Below are 16,941 nucleotides of genomic sequence, written 5' to 3' on the forward strand. Positions count from 1 at the left end.
TGAACGTGAGCAAGATGCTACATATAAGTATAAAAATAAATTGTTAGCAAGGCATGGTAGGCCCCCACCTTTAATCCCAGCATGAGCAAGGTGGACAGAGGCAAAGTACAAGTTCACAGCCACCCTCAGCTACATACTGATTTGGGGGCCAGCCTCGGCTACATGAGACTTTGTCGAAGGGAGTGTGGTGGAAACAGGAAGAAGATAATGAAACTCACTATTTGGTATGCTAACTTAAAAAATATTATTAACAAAATCAACCAATCTGTGCATACTTCAACAAACCTGGTTGCCAAGGATATGACCTCTGGTTAAGAAAAGCGCAGCTGTGATTATATGGTGACAGTTCGTTTGTTTGTTTGTTTGTTTGTTTGTTTGTTTGTTTGTGTTTTTAGAGACAGGGTTTCTCTGTGTAGCTCTGGCTATCCTGGACTCACTCTGTAGACCAGGCTGGCCTCGAACCCACAGAGATCTGCCTGCCTCTACCTCCCGAGTGCCGGAATTAAAGTCATGTACCACCACCCACCACCTGGCTGGTGACAATTCTTGATGCTCACATTATTCCCACACTTGTGTGGCCTTGTCAATTCTGTGCATTCAAATCTTGAGTAGAATGCCAACAGCACAAATGAAATTCATGCAACTTATCTAAGCCTGGGTATTTCCACATCCTGTATCCCGTAGACTTTACAAGTGAAACCTGATTCAGAGAAGAAACAACTTCAGTTATGAATTTTACAGGTCAACCCTTCATCCTTTATAAACAAAAGAAAGAAAGATACTGAATTGAAGGTTTTCATTCCCTGTGGTCTACGAGATTAAAGATGGGACAGAAATAGGAAAGTGAGAAAAGGGCATGCCATGTACCCTCCTGAGCATTCTGATTCTTCCAAACTCTCTTCCAGTTGTGAGCACAAACACTGCTTGCTGTGTGCGTGTGCAAACCGCCTTCAGGGAGGGAACGCCTGCAATCTGACCCCCAGCACTCGCCTCAAGCCACAGCCAATCAGAGGTCCATCTTCCACTGTCCTCTCTGTGCCAATTGAAATCCTTCCCTGTGTTGACGTTTCTTCCATTTACCTGACTCTGAGTCTCTCTTAGTTGCTGGTCAGAGCCCCTTGAGGTGAGCGTTGCACGATCCAAAGAATTTGGCAGTATAAAACACATTTCCTTTCTTAACAACCTTAGCGTTCATTTAAATCTCCAAAAGTGAACATAGTCTAGAATCAGGGTAACCATCCATTCCATTCTGCCTGGGACAGTCTCACTTCGCACCTGTTGTCATGACATAAAAAGTTTCTTCAGCATTGAAAAATGCCTGGAATCGAAGCCCCACGTGGCTTTCCTGAACACAGCACTTTTTAAGTTAAATTGACTGCAATTCCTCTTTTGCACAGAATGCCTGAGTGCTGTAAAACACTGTTTGAGAGCATGATCTTCATCCCAACATCAGCAGACATCAGTGTCTACCCAGCTCTCCAACCCCGCCCTGAGGTGTTTCCTCATCGTCCACCCTATGATGAAGAGTGTCATTGTCATTATTACCATTCCTCCTCGAAAGTTACAAGTTCTTTCTTCCACCATGGGAGGTCTCAATGCCTGTTCCACATCCTTCTCTTGTGACATGAAGCATTCACGGTCATTAGGAACGAGTTCAAGTCTGCACTCCTCCGTAGAGCCCTTCCTAGTCAAGGCAAGCAGTTTGCTCCCCTTTAATTCCCCCACAGTGCCCAGCCCGGCAATATCTCCACATGTGTGCTGAATTAAACTCGAGGCTGTCCTTTCAGAGTATCGAAGGTAGATCTTCAATGCAAGTCTCCCGACTTCCTGGAGACCTCACTCTGACATTGGTCCCCTCTCCCTTGTCCATGTTACAGCAGCATTTAAACATGTTCAAGATTCCCTTCATCTTAAACACCCTTTCCTTTCCTCACCCACGTCCCCTCTCAGCCTCCACTTGGAGCTAACAAATGCCACGCTAGGTGCTCATCTCTGCTTCACCTGCCACTCTCCTCCAATGTGATTGATTGCCTCCTCCTCCTCCACTCCAGTGTTCCTGAGGCTCACTGACCCATCTGGCACTCTTCATCTGGGGTTGGAAATAACTCATACTCTTTAAAAGCAGCCACGCTTTGGAAACTCTGAAGACGGCTCCATGGGTAAAGCACTCGTGAGAAGGGGAGCTCAGATTCACAGAACCCAGGTAAACGCCAGACAGACACGTTAGGACACTTGCAGTCCTAGCACTCCAGAGGCAGAGACAGGCGATCTCTGGGAAGAGCGCTCTCCTCACTCACCTCCAGCCTTACCGGTTACAGGCGCCTCGTCCTGTCAGCACCAATGTTTCTGTAAGGGTGTAAGAAAATTCACCACCACCACCACCCCAAACTCTGATTACGGAGGCAGAGGGGTTTTATCTAACGTAGAATCTCTCTTCAGGTGGCATGTGCCAAAACTTCTCCCTTCTTGTTTCTGCAACCCATCCTACCCCCCACAACATCTCTCTTTACAAAGAGGATGGTGGGTTCTAAACCAACAGATCGGAAGAGGAGACCCATTGCGATCAAGTAGAAAACTCCCATCCGATGTGAAGGGCGTGGCTACAAGGAGGGAAGCAGTTCCCTCCTTTCAGCTTACACCAACTCTGCTGTTGAGCCTTAAGTGGCCAGTACTCCAGTGTTCTGCCTGCTGATGGATGTGTGTCCTTGGAGGTGGGAGGTGACTGTCTTCTCTTTATGCCTGGGTCCTCTGTGATGGTAGAGTCAAACCAGGAAAAGGCACTTCTCCACCTTTTCAAAAGGGACTTGTTCCTTGTTAGTAATGCTTGGCAGTACACCCATGGCCTGATAAGCAAGCCCTTACAATTCCCAGAGCACAGTTCAGTGCTAAATGAAGTATCTTGTTCCCTGCAAGTGTGTGCTATGGCCTTACAACTGGAGAAAGCCCCCAGAGTTTCAAACGTGCCAGCTTTTGCATGGCTTGGTAGCACTTGGCAGCTCCTTGTAAAATTCTCACTCGAAGGATTAGATGTTCAAAACCCCACCTGGGCTGCTCTTACTGTTGTGAATTTGGTGGGTTTGAGGTTCCCGTAGGTCAGCAATGAGGTTTTCAGTTTATCACATTACTAAGGTCTGAACATGGGCTGTGGTAGTGGAAAAGGAATGATTCCAAAACCGTTGCGGCCATGAGAAAGGGGACACTGGCATCGGATAATCTGTCACTTCATCTCTGCCTTGGCTTCTCTGGTTTGCCTGATGTCCCAGAAAAAAGTCCGCCCTCAGAAAAGAGTACCAGAAAGCCTCTTTCTCACTCCATTTTTTTTTCCTCCTTAAAAATTCTTTGCCGTGAGAGCTTTTCACTCCCCATGAAGATTCAAAGTGATCCCATAAAACTGTGCTCAAATTGTGCCTTCTCCCAAGACACTCCCTCCTGCAGACGACGTTGGCCCCGATTTTGTAACTATGTTTATGACTGATTTATGGAACTTCTACTTGGCAGACCCTGCTGTTACTGTTAGCTGGTTACTATGGATCTTTCAACATGCCACTTTGGCACGTCGCGTTAAAAATAACTTCCCAAGGCTGTACAGAATGTATAGAGCAAGAAGAGTACAGTCAGCTGCGGAGTCCGTGGTCTGTTCTGGGGCCTGTTGTTCACATGTGCTACTCCATGAAGAAGAAAAAAAAAAGCCAAATGCCTTAGAAAACATCCAGACGCGACATATATTTTCAAAGCTTTCTCAAGGCAGAAGTTTCCAGAGAGCAATGATATTTGTAAAAAGAAAACAAATGTGTGGAGGACCAGAATGACAAAGTACAAATTACAAGTGTCTGTAAGGGCACAGACCCAGTCATTTTGACGGGGCCTTAATCCTACTTTGAGCAATAACTAGCCCCGGGAAATCAGGTACAGTTATCACAGCTATGTGATGGTAACACCCATCTCAGGGGCTCGTTCTGAGAAAGAAAGAGATAGAAGCCAAAGTTCGTGGTCCAGTATTCACACATGGAAGTGCCCAACAAATAGATCATTATCACAGGCATGTGTCACCACATCTAGCCAGCTGATCCCCTTTGACGGAGTGCTTGTTTAATAGATATTTCTTGGCTGAGAGAGAAATGCTCCATCATATATGAACCAGGCCAATACTCTTCTCTACATTATTTGTTTATATTTAATTCATCTTTGTTATTCTATGTAGTGTTGTAGCACACAGGAAATGAATGCTACTGAGTTAAATCGGAAGAGGAAGTCTGTAACAAGTGGCAAAAGTTAATACATGAATTGGTAGCAAACAAAATCACAGGCTTCAAGTGCAAATAGAATCCGATGCCAAGAAAACACTGATGCTTCCTGAAACGAAATGACTATATCAAGCTATAAATGAATATAGTTGTAATTCTAGGCCTGCTCCAGTGAATCGAGTTCTCACCGATTCATAGATGCCATAGAAAGAGAGGGGCTTTTATATCTGTCACCCCCCTGGCCTCAGCCCATGAGCTAGCCTTGCCCATAACTCAGACTTGTTCTCCCAAAGCCAGATGCCATGGTCACCACAAGCAAAGCAGTTTCCTTACACCACTTGGGTATCACTGGGCCTGGCTGCAGCACAAACACAAAGTATACTGAGACACAGAAAAACACAGATGCTGCCACGGATTCCACATTCATGCTCACACTAGCACGGAGAGAAGCCATGCAGCCATGGGTTGAGGGATCATTAGCTGATTCTTCTTCCTACTGGGAAAGCCAAGAGCTAGCCTGAATCCTTAGTGAAGAAAATATAAAGGGTATGTGATGTGGGCTCCCATCTGACTACCATGTGAAAATAAATGTGTGTGTGTGTCTGTCTGTCTGTCTGTGTCTATGTCTGTGTGTGTGTCTGTGTGTGTCTGTGACACTGTCTCCTTTTCTCACAGAATGTCAATGCCTTTGAGCCAAGACCACTAGGATTGTATTACTTGCTGCAGTTCCAAATAACATTAACTATGGGGAAACTATGGAGCACATCAATAAGAAGGTGCTAGGAGGAGGCTGATAATGGGCTTGTGCCTTGGCTGTTTGATCTGGGGACACTCTGAGTAGATTGAGTAATGTCAGAAGAACAAATCTGTGATACGGCTTCTTAATAAACCCAGTATATGGGACGCTCAGATTAGAGCATGGATAAAGCTCTAATGCCAGGAAGCTGTAGTCTGTTACAGTGGTGGCATTTCATACTTTGCTCATATATGATTACAGGGTCTTCATCCAACATAGAGTGGGCTTGTCAAAGAGGGATGTTCTGTGAGATAGTTTATATCCAACAGTAGAAAACCAACACCCAGCTGTGAGTACCAGGACAGCTGGCAGCAAGGACGCTGTGCTGATTATGTGTGACGTGAAGGAGGTGCTAGGCTCTGCTTTTCTTCCCAAGTGTCCCTAAAGTGATGGAGAAATGATGAGCCAAATGGAATCAATTCAGTAATGCTTGTGATAAAAACAAAACCAAACCAACCAAACAACCAAACAAACAAACAAACAAAATCACTCCAGGGCAGGAGTCCTCAACCTTTGGGTCCCGACCCCCACAGGAGTCACATATCAGATATCCTATAAATCAGATATTTACATTACAATTCATAACAGTAGCAAAATGACAGTTATGAGGTAGCAATGAAATAATTGTATGGTTGGAGCCCCTACAACATGAAGAACTGTATTAAAGAGTCACAGCATTAGGAAGGGTGGGAACCACTGGCTTAGTACAACCACAGGAAATTTTAACAAACTCATGACAGTGCCCCATGGTTGACTATCTAGTTGAAGTCAATCCACATTAACTGATGATAATGCACGAGGTACCAACTTTGGTCCTGTCTTGTCAGTTTGCTTACTATTGAAAGCATGGGGCCAAAATCTAAGCAGATCTTGGCAAGGGATGTCATTTCCATCAATAGCATAGACGCTGCACAAGTCGTACACCCACAGTAACTCCCACCCCATGCTCATGCAAGCAACCCTAATTAAACTCGATGGGACATGGAGAGAAGGGAGGAGAGAAGGAAGAGAAACAGAGAATCGAGGGCTCACAGAGGATAACGGAGAATGAGATGAACAAAACTCAATATATACAAGTATGAAATTGCCAAAGAATTACAAATTCTTAACAGATCATAAAACATTAGGTGGCGAATTCAGAAATGTAAAACCTCAGGCATTAATGGTGGCCTGATTCAGATGGGAAGACTTCTGGTAATAGTTAATAGAGGGCCTCAATCTGGATTTCAAAGACATGGCCATACAAGAAAAGGATGGAAAAACCTGTTTGAGAAGTTGGAATGAACAAGCAGACAGGTAGAGAGAGGCTGAGATCCTGAAGGACAGTTTACAGGGAAACAAGTTGTGATGTCCTACAGGTCAGTAGTGATGGAGGCTCACAATGCTTCATCGTCTAGTTCATCGAGGTCCCGAAGAGAGGAGTTCTAAGTTTCCCAGCACAAAGAAACTTTACATGTTTGAGGACACAGAACCAATACCTTGCTTTGATCTTTACACTTTACATACTTGTATTGAACGGTCATTCTGTGCCCCTGAAATATGTACATTTCTATGTCAATAAACATTGGTTTAAAAATGTGCATGTTAGATGGGGTTGGGATTTTAGCTCAGTGGTAGAGCAGATTGCCTAGCACAAGGCCCTGGGTTCGGTCCTCAGCTCTGAAAAAAAATAAAAAAGAAAAGAAAAGAAAAAAAGGTATTCAACAATGGGGCAGTGATGGCCCACACCTTTAATCCCAGCACTCAGGAGGCAGAGGCAGGCAGATCTCTGTGAGTTTGAGGCCAGCCTCATCTACAAAGTGAGTCCCAGGACAGCTCCAAAGCTACACAGAGAAACCCTGTGTCAAAAAAACAGAAAAAAAAAAAAGTTCATGTTGGTTATCTAGATCTGAATACACTGTTTTATGTAATGTTAGACTATTGCAAAAAATTAGTATTGCTCATTTCCTTATTAAAAATTCTGTATTTCCATTATTATACTCCACAATTATATTACCTTTTCAATGGCTACTACTAACTGTAACGAAACCAGCAACTGATCTGCCCCTTCTGTCCCCCAGTTTTACTCTACATCTACGAAGGTAAGGTTTTTGTGAGAATGTGGTGCTTGTCCTCTTGTGTCTGGCTTATTTTGCATGGTTTATTAACCTGACGTGGAATTACAACATGGAAGGAATTAAATACCTTGACCAAAGAAAGTGACCGAGATTCTCCTTCCTCACTTTATAAACCCCAAGTGGCTTGTGCCAAAACACAAACAAAATCATGGAGAAGGCAACTAATGAAGAGGTGGACATCTACTCAGGCAAAGGCCATGCTGGGAAAATGTAAAATCTACCTTCAAGTATTTTAGCATAGGTATATGGAAGAACAATTTTAACCCATTTTTTGTGTGATTAAAGAGCCAATGGCAAAGATGGCACATATTGCTTTCATTTACTCCCTTATTACGGGCAGAGATTCGTGTATTCCAGGCAGGTCTCTCACTTGTTATGTAGCAATGGACAACCTTACATTTAGGGTCCTCCTGCTCCTACCTCCCAAGTTCTTGGGTTACAGGTATACAACATCTAACCCAGTGTATGTGGTACTGGGGATGGAATCCAGGGTGTTAGGCATGCAGGGCAAGTACTCTACCAACTGAGCTATATTCCTAACCTCACAGATTGCTTTTCACAGAGAGAGAGAGAGAGAGAGAGAGAGAGAGAGAGAGAGAGAGAGAGAGAGAGAGGGAGGGAGGGAGGGAGGGAGGGAGGGAGGGAGGGAGGGAGGGAGGGAGGGAGGGAGGGAGGGAAGGAGGGAGAGAGAGTCACAGTCACAGTCACACTCAATTTTCAGTTGAGAGAGCAAATATTCCTTGACTGAAATTATTCAGGAAGAAGCCGAGAGGCCACTTCTAAGAACATCGTAGCAGAGATTAGATAATGAGAGAACACCTTCATTACAGCTTTCAGATAGTAAAGGTCTACATTATGATATTCTCTTGATAGCTTCCAGATTCTGAGTCAGCTTGATGTTTCCAGTTGAATCTTTTTTCTAGATTCCATAGAACAGCAAGATTTGTGAACTTGAAGCTTGTTCTCAAACAATTCAATTGCTTTAGACTTGACACATTGACTTAACTCTGTGTCAACTGCCTATTTGTACCTATTTGAATCTTACATTATTTTCTTGTATATACATATTAAATTTTCAACAGTATAAATTCTATGTTGTTTCAATAGCTATACTGGTCTGTGCCAACCTCCAATTTTGTGTCACGACTGTGTGTACCTTTCCAACATACTTCTAGTTTCATAGTTACAAACATGTGGGGCGGGTGGGAGGAGAGAGAGGGAATTTGTGGTATGTGTCTCTAATATACATGCATGTGTGTGCAGATGCATGCCCCCATGTGCATGCACGGGAGCTGGGGAGGATATTAGATATCTTGTTTATCGTTCTCCACCTCATGCGATCCAGACAGGCTGTCTCACTGAACCAAGTCCCAGGGACCCTCCTGAAAGTGACCCCGTGCCCCACAGCACTTGGGTTAGTGGCTATGGCCAGCTTCTTTACCTGGTGCTCAGGACTAGTCTTCATGCTTAGACAGCAAGTGTCTTTTTCTGCTGAGCCCTCCCAGGCTCCAGCTCATGCCATTTTACTTCGATCTCAAAACTCTTAAAATTCTCTGTCCTCCTCTGGCTTGACAGGGCAAGGCGGGCTGGCAAAGCATCCTTTCTGACAATACATGATTATTTCCTAGTTCTAAGCATTTTAACTTCCATTCTTCTGTTTCCTTAATGTAAATCTGGAAGGCAACTGGTGTTTTTAGACCTCAAGTAAACATATGTAATATTATTTGGCACACAGCTTTCTTTTTCGTCTGGCTTCCCTGAAAAGCAGTCCCTAGGACATGGATTAAGTGTGGGTGCTTTATTTGGAAACACAATCCTAAGATAGCAAGAAGGAAGGACAAAGACAATGAAATAGTAAAAATGAGATGTTTCCAGCCAGGTGGTGGTGCATACCTTTAATCCCAGCATTAGGGAGGCAGGGGCAGGGGGATCTCTGTGATTTTCACCAGCCTGGTCTACAGAGTGAGATCCATGACAGCCAGGGCTACACAGAGAGACCCTGTCTCGGAAACAAACAAACAAACAAAGGATGCTTCCTAAGATGAAAGACACACAGGCCATGGATGAGGAAGCCCTGTAGAGATACAGCAGACATCATGAACATCATGGAGAAAGTACCCCAAGGGGAAGCAGGAGAGGGAACCTATCTGCGTAGTTGGATCCTGATTCTACCTTTCCATTAGTCAAGGGTTGACTGCAGTTTGTTACCCCACCCTTCTAAGTAGCTGCATCAGTCTCTTCGGCACCCACTTGGAAAGCTGAATTCCACACAACACCACGCAGTGTTTATTCAATCCCAATAGAGGTAGAAGAAGCCGCACGCCCACACCTTCCTGGTCTGTAAGGCAGCACCAAGTACTGGAAAGCTCTGGCTCTGTAGCTGAGACATGGTTCAGGAAAACTTGGTACACCACATCGAAGCTGCTTCTGACGCATCTGCTTCTCTCTCCACTCTTCCTCCTCTTTTTTCTCTCCCTCTTGTTCTGGTTAATACGGGATCTCATTATGTACTTGGGCTGATTTTGAACTTCTAGCCTCAACTCGCCTTCCCATCTCAGCCCCCAGAGTTGCTGGCACCACACAAGCTCCATCATGCTGGCTGCTCTGACAGCCATCTTTATATCTTTTTCCCTTTGGGGAACCTTTAGTCCTCTCGCTATGCTGTTCATGGCACAGAAGTCTGGTGTCCACCTGCATGTGAGTGTGCTCTGTCTCCTAGACCCACAGGAATATAAGCTCTGCCTCCTTGCAATCAAGTGGGTCTGTGTGACTGGCTCAACCAACAGTCAGAGACGAAGTTCTGTATGTGCTCTGTATAAGCATTTAGGAGAGGGAGCAAGCTGCCACATCCGTCCCTTGCAGCAAACTCTAGAAGCCAGGCTGTAACAGCAGAGGCCCAAGATGAAGGTGGGTAAGTTCCTGAGGCAGGAGGAAAGGGAAACAGTGTTTACAGTTCCTCAGACTGTCTTCCCAGCTGACAAACAGCACAGAAGAAGCAAGGCATCAAGGAGAGGCTGGGGAACCCCCTGAGGGACAGGGAGGGGAGAAGCAAGGGACTCAACAATAAGACACAGGAGTCCAGAGTAAGTCCTAGGAGCTGTGTTCTGATGGCTATTCTGCCCCGTCCTGTACATCACTGCCTCTAGACTTCCCTATTGCGAGAAAGGATACTTCAGGGTGGCTGTGGGCTACTGTTGGCGGGATATCATTTCTCTCTCTGATGGTAACCTTGACCTCTATCCACCTCATACACACATTCTGTACTTACAAGAAAGGTAAGAAAAATGGTGTCTGTCCGTTCTACTTTTATCTTATCAGACCCATACACTAGGACCTTTCCTCAAATAGGATGGACCTGGAATGCTGCACAGGAAGTAAATCCAAGTATCCCTGTGGTCCTACGCCAGTTTTATGCTGCCAGTTAGCCTTGCTCGTTCCTGTAGTAGTCAGAGAATAAATATTTGTGATCCGTGAAGAACTGGGTAGTTTGCACTTCATTTTGCAGGGCCTACAGGAGAATTACAGAAGTTTTGACAGGTTTTTCCTACCAAACATAAATCAGGATAGATAAAAGGGCTGGAAATTAGAAGCAGACAGCTGTGTATGGATGTTGCCAGCCATTCTTTTTTTTAATATTTTTATTTTATAATTAACTCAATTTCACATATCAGCCAAGGATTCCGAGGTCCTCCCTCCTCCCATCCCCCAGCCCTCCCCCCAGTCCACCCTCCATTCCCACCTCCTCCAAGGCAAGGTCTCCCCTGGGAAGTCAGTCCAGCCTGGTAGACTCAGCAGAGGCAGGTCCAGTCCCCTCCTCCCTACACCAAGGCTAAGCAAAGTGTTCCAGCATAGGCCCCAGGCTCCAAAAAGCCAACTCATGCCTTAAGATCAGGTCCTGGTCTCACTGCCTAGGGGCCTCCCAAAAAGTTCAAGCTAAACAGCTGTCTCACTTATCCAGCGGGCCTGGTCCAGTTCCATGGGGGCTCCTCAGCCATTGGTTCACAGCTCATGTGTTTCCACCAGTTTGTCTATTTGTCCATGTGCTTTTTCCAATCATGGTCTCAATATCTCTTGCTCATACAATCCCTCCTTTCTCTCACCGATTGGATTCTCGGAGCTCCACCTGGGCTCGGCCGTGGATCTTGGCATCCGCTTCCAATAGGTTTCCTATGCTGAGACTGCTTTTCTTCCATCTGATGCTCCTTTTCCGGGAGGATAGAGCCATTCCTTCCCACTTGCGTGTTGAAACAAACACATGATTCGGTTATCACTCTTCCTCAAACCCCTCCAGCCTGCATGCTCTGGGTAACTGATTTTTATCTCTGCAAAGAGCTTGAGATTAAACTGGAAAAAAACTTTCATTTCATCTTTTAGGGGCTCTCTTTCCCTTACAGTGTATCCTGATCTGTCTCAAGAAACAAAGGAAGACCTTCTAGGTACGGAAGTTACAGGTCGTCAGGTAGTTGCTGGAGGTAAGTGGTAGCTTCTTGTTCAAATACCCTTTGGTGCAGAAACAAAATATTCGTATGGATGGACCCACACTCTGATTACAGTCTTAAAATTGGAAACTCAGAATTTGAGGAAGATTGTTGTGGCCATTTAGAAGGAGCTGAGACAAGGTGACTGATAAAAACCCACACACAGGCTGTAGAGAGCACAAAGGAAAAAACAGAAATCTTGAGAAATGTCTTGTATCTGCTTCCACAGGATAATAGATGCCAGGAGATGGCTTCAGGTAGGCAGAAATTCCAGCTCCCCTATTGTAACATGGGTGTCACCCTCAGGTGAGTGCTAATGGCAATGATTGCTTTGGCCATAATCAGCAGAGCAACAGACAAGAGTAGCATGCCCCTAGGAATGAGAAGAAAGGCATTCACACTCAACACTTAAAACTGGAATGGTTTTAAGTGTCTAATTAAGGCACCCAGGGAGGACTGGCTTTTTTTTTTTCTTTTGCCTTTGAAAAGCATCACTGTAGGTTCCCTACATCAGCCACTAGGTGTTTGACTTATACTGTCTCATACACTGTTTATAGAATTTTTACAGCTGAGACACTGAAGCTCGGGGAGGCTCTATAGATTTTCCAGGATTGTACAGCAAATAAATAGTAGATCTAGAAACAAACTAAGGATGCCTGATTTCAAGATGCATCCTCTGCTTACTGGAGGACAGTTTCTGCAAATAAATATGCTGTCATTCACACAACCAAGATTCAAAATCAGCCTAGTTTCCACCAACGGAAGAACAGATCTTGAAATGAAGACATGCTATGTACAGACAGTGGAATACTTTCAGACTTTTAAAAGGAGGAAATTCATGCACCAACATGGATGAAACTAAAGGACAACATATTGATTAAAATACACCAGACACAGAAATACAAATTTCATCATTTTTTACTTATCTATGAAATCTTAAAAGGACAATGCACGGGGGTAGAGGATTGAATGCTGGTTATGAGAGGCTAGAGAGAGAAGCGTGGATACAAGGAGAAGTGCATGATATTCCAGTCAGGAAGGACATTCTTTCAAGACTTTCTATTCCATGAGATGACCCAAGTGAGTTATAGTGCAACACTGCTGTATATTTCATAACTATTAAGGTTATAAGTATTCTCACCATAAAAAACAATGAGTATATATGAGTTGCTGGGTATGCCAACTAGCTTGAAATAATCATTCCATGGTATATACATACGTCAAAACACCATATTGTTGACTATAAATATACAGAATTATTTGTTAATTAAAAACACAAAAGTGGCTGAGCACAAAGCACAGTCCTGTAATCCCCACACTCAGGAGGCAGAAGCCAGAGCACAGCTTCAGGAGTTCAAGGTCATCCTCAGCTGTGCAGCACTTTGAAGCCAGCCTGCCTCAACAAACACCAAAATGTAAAATCTAAAACTGAAAATTTTAATTAAAATATCAATATACTGAGAGGTTACTTGGAGTGTCACTTTTAAAATACAATTGAGAATTACATGGATAGATTATTAGAGTGACATTTCCTTTGGCGGAGGGCTAATGTACCACCAACAAAGCAAAGACAAGTACATGGATATTTTGTCAAGGATACCAGGAAAAGCTGATTATAGACCAGATCGTTTCTAACCCTCCCATTGGTTCCTCATTTTTTAGCATTAGGTTTACCTTGAAGGAAAATAGTAAAACGAGTAACTGTGGAGTCAAATCTGCCTTTGAATTCATGTCTATCCACTTAGTGGCTCTGCCACCTTAGACACAGCGGCTAACTTATCTGAACCTGTTTCCATGCAGGTGAAGAGATGATGCAGGAATCTGACTTTGGGAACCACAAGGAGAGTAGCACAGTTTCCCCCGTGGCACCATTGCCTGACGTGTGGTGCCTTCAACGCTTCAGTTGCGCCTGCAGGACTAACGCATCTGCCTTTACTGTTTTCCCCAACCCCGTCTTCCTTTCGAAGGTGTTGAACTAAGGAGACAACCCGTTTGCTTTAGAGGGTTTCCTTAAGAATCTTTCATTCCCTCTCTGTCCCCTCCACACCTTATTTTCCCTGGTTGGCAGCTTTCCTCCCCTCAGCCCCTCCTTCCCGACCAACTCTTCCCCAGGATCCTTCCCACTCTCTGTGTATGTCTGCATCAGAACCTAAGCTCCCCAGGGCGGGAAACTTGTCCTTCTACATATTTGTCGGGTGCCGGGTGCATTTAGGGAGCTAAATAAAAAGCAAACACTCCACAGTCGGAATGAGCCTGTCCCATAAAATACCTCAGATATTATCTCTGGGCTCTAATTATTCCAGATCTACAGACAGGAGAAACATAAACATATGACTGTCTTCGGGACATTTTTGGCTTCTCTATTTCAGAAACAGGCTGTCAAGGTGGATGGAGAGCAGAGATGTTTCCCGTCTTCAGCGTCTTGACAGCTGAGTCCCAGCTCATGCCATGATCAAACCTGAAGGGCCAGCTCTGTGCTTAAACACTAATGCCACTTTGTCTTTGCCTAGCAACATCAACCACAGCCAACCTGCTGAAACCTCTCAGGGGAAATTCCTCCCGAGTATGGAGATTGACTGTCACAGTCCCTTATCTGTGCCATGTGGGTGTCTGGCTGTGCATACTTCACTAAACTCTAGGCTCCTGTAAAGTGCCTGGAAGAACAAGAGCAGGAGAAGGAAGAGGAAGGATCTTGTTGGATCCAGTGACCAACAAAAATGAAAGAATTAGCGAGAGACTTGGAAATGTAGAAGAAATGGAATGTTTTTCTTTTCCTAGCTTTTCTGAGACATGATCTACAACTGACATGTCCTACACATTAGAATATGCAATGTAATGTTTATATACATGTGCATTGTGTAATGACTGCCACAGCCAATGACTGACAACTTGCTGCCTTGGTACTACCATTTTTGTGTGGGGGGTGATTTCTAAGAACACTTAAAATCATCTGGCTTAGGAAATTTCAAGTGCTCAATGTATTTTTTAATATTTATTTTTATGTGTATGGGTGTTTGCCGCAATGCATTTTTGTGCAACATGCATGCAGTGCTCTCAGAGGCCAAAAGAGGGTGTCAGGTCCCCCGGAACTGTAGTTACAGACAGTTGTGAGCTTCCATATGGTTGCTGGGAATTGAACCCCATCCTCTGCAAGAGCAGTCAGTGATCTTAACCTCTGTGCTATCTCACGGCCCTTAAGTGCATTTTTAACACTACTGACCTAGCCCAGAAGTTAATCATCTTAAACTTTATAACATCCCTCTATTTTGTCCTCCTGCACCTTGAGAACTGTTCTACACCCTGCCTTGCAGGTTTAACTTTGTTAGACTCTTTTTCAGATCACATGGCGCTTGATTTTCTGTACCTGTTACATCTCGTGGAGCATAGGACCTGCAAGGTCCATTCATGCTGTTGCAAGTGTGATTTCCCCCTTCCTCCCTTACACTTCCTTCCTTCCTTACACTTCCTTCCTGTTTCTTTCTCTCTTTTTTCCCTTTCTTTGTGTGTGTGTCAGTAGTGTGCATGAGTATTTGTTTATTTGTGTACATGTAGAAGCCACATTCAACGTAAGGCGTCTTACTGATTTTCCAACTTGTTTTTGAGTCTCTTGCTGAGCCTGAAGCTCACCAATTCAGCTATGCTGGCTGGCTAGCAAGGCCCCAGGATCCTCCTGTCTCACCTCCCCAGTGCTGGGATCACTGGCCTACACAGTTGTATTTGGCTTTTTAAATAGGTACCAGGGAACTCAGGCCTTCATGCTTGTCCAACATGCATTTTACTGCCTGAGCCACTCCCTAACCCCAGATTCCCTCCTTTCTAAAGGCTGACTAGTATTCAACTATGCACATCTGTCAACGTCACATTTTTCTCTGTCCACTGTTAGTCTAACAAACAATTGGTTTTCTGTATTAGTTACTTTTCTATTGCCGTACACCATGACCAAGGCAACTTATAGGGTGTATTTGGGACTTTCGTTGCCAGAAGAATAAGAGTTCATCACCACCGAGGCAGTGAACATGGCAGGCAGGCAGGCAGGCTCAGAACTGGAGCGACCACTGAGAGCTCACATCTTAACCTACAAACGGAAAACACAGGTGCTAACTTGAAATGGAGCAAGTCTTTTGAAACCTCAAAGCCTGCCCCTGGTGATGTGTTTCCTCCAGAAGGCCACACCTCCTAACCCTCCCTAAACAGCTACCAACTAGGAATCAAGTATTAAAACGCCCAAGACATACGAAGAACATCTCTTTGAAACTGCCACAGCATCCTTCTTGGCTATTGTGAATACTGTTGCAGTGAACGCAATGTAGCTGCCTACTCAATACATGGATTTAATTTCTTTTGTGTATATGGATGGCTTCATTTCTTTTGAAAGTAAGTACTATATCCATAAACATAGTAATTCTGGATTATATGATAGCTCCATTTTTTTTTTATTTCTGTAGGACTTTCCATAATGCTTTCCATTATGAAGGGAAATTTCCATTCCCATCCACAGAGAATAATGACTCCCTTAGTTCACATCCTTGCCAACACTTACTTTCTTTTGACTTGATACTAACCATCCTAAGAGATGTGAGATAATTAATATCTTGTCATGGTTTTAATTTACATTTCTATGAATATTAGTAACGTTGAGACTCTTTTCAAACACCCGTTGAACATTGGATGTCTTCTTTGTGGAATTTTTTCTGTTGTCAGTTTTGAATTGATTCTCTGTGCCTGGGTTGCATGAGCTCGTCATGTGTTTTGGATGCAAACCCCCCTGGAGGAATGCTCTATAAATATAGCCTCCTGCCCTAGAGATTGTCTCCTCGTCTTGAAGATGCTCTCAGCGCTGTGCAGAAGCTGTTTGACTTTGCACTCCTCACAGCTCCTTTGTCTTCTGCTGTCAGGGTTTTGGTATTGTATCCAAAGACTTATCGCCAAGATCCATGTCATGGAGTTTCTCTCATGTTTTCTTCTTAGAATTTTATGGTTTAAAATCTATTAAAGTCCTTTACCTCTTTGGGGTTATTGTGTAGATATAAGAGGGATTCAGTTGCATTGCCTTCCTCCTCCTTCTCATTTTCTCTACACTGAATTGAAGGTGTCCTTTTCCCATGGCTCAGTATTGTGTTCTTTCTTTGTGCCGGTGTCAAAGATTTGTTGAGTATACATGTAAGTTTGTCTCTGGGCTTGCTACTGTATTCTGCAGGTCTAAATACCTGTTTTTACACCCATTCAGTATGATTTTAATTGCTATGGTTTTGGAATGGAGTTTGAAATCAGAAAGTATGACACCACCAACTTTTATCTTTTGCTCA

At 44.1% G+C, this 16,941-nt stretch overlaps 1 pseudogene; it reads left to right on the forward strand.

Annotated features, from left to right (window-relative positions):
* LOC114693481 overlaps window positions 1-13,614 on the forward strand; it is a 77,624-nt pseudogene extending 64,010 nt beyond the window's left edge.
* Window positions 13,615-16,941: the final 3,327 nt, after the last annotated feature.

This window comes from Peromyscus leucopus, chromosome 3 (assembly GCF_004664715.2).
Source record: "Peromyscus leucopus breed LL Stock chromosome 3, UCI_PerLeu_2.1, whole genome shotgun sequence".
NCBI classification, from domain to species: domain Eukaryota; kingdom Metazoa; phylum Chordata; class Mammalia; order Rodentia; family Cricetidae; genus Peromyscus; species Peromyscus leucopus.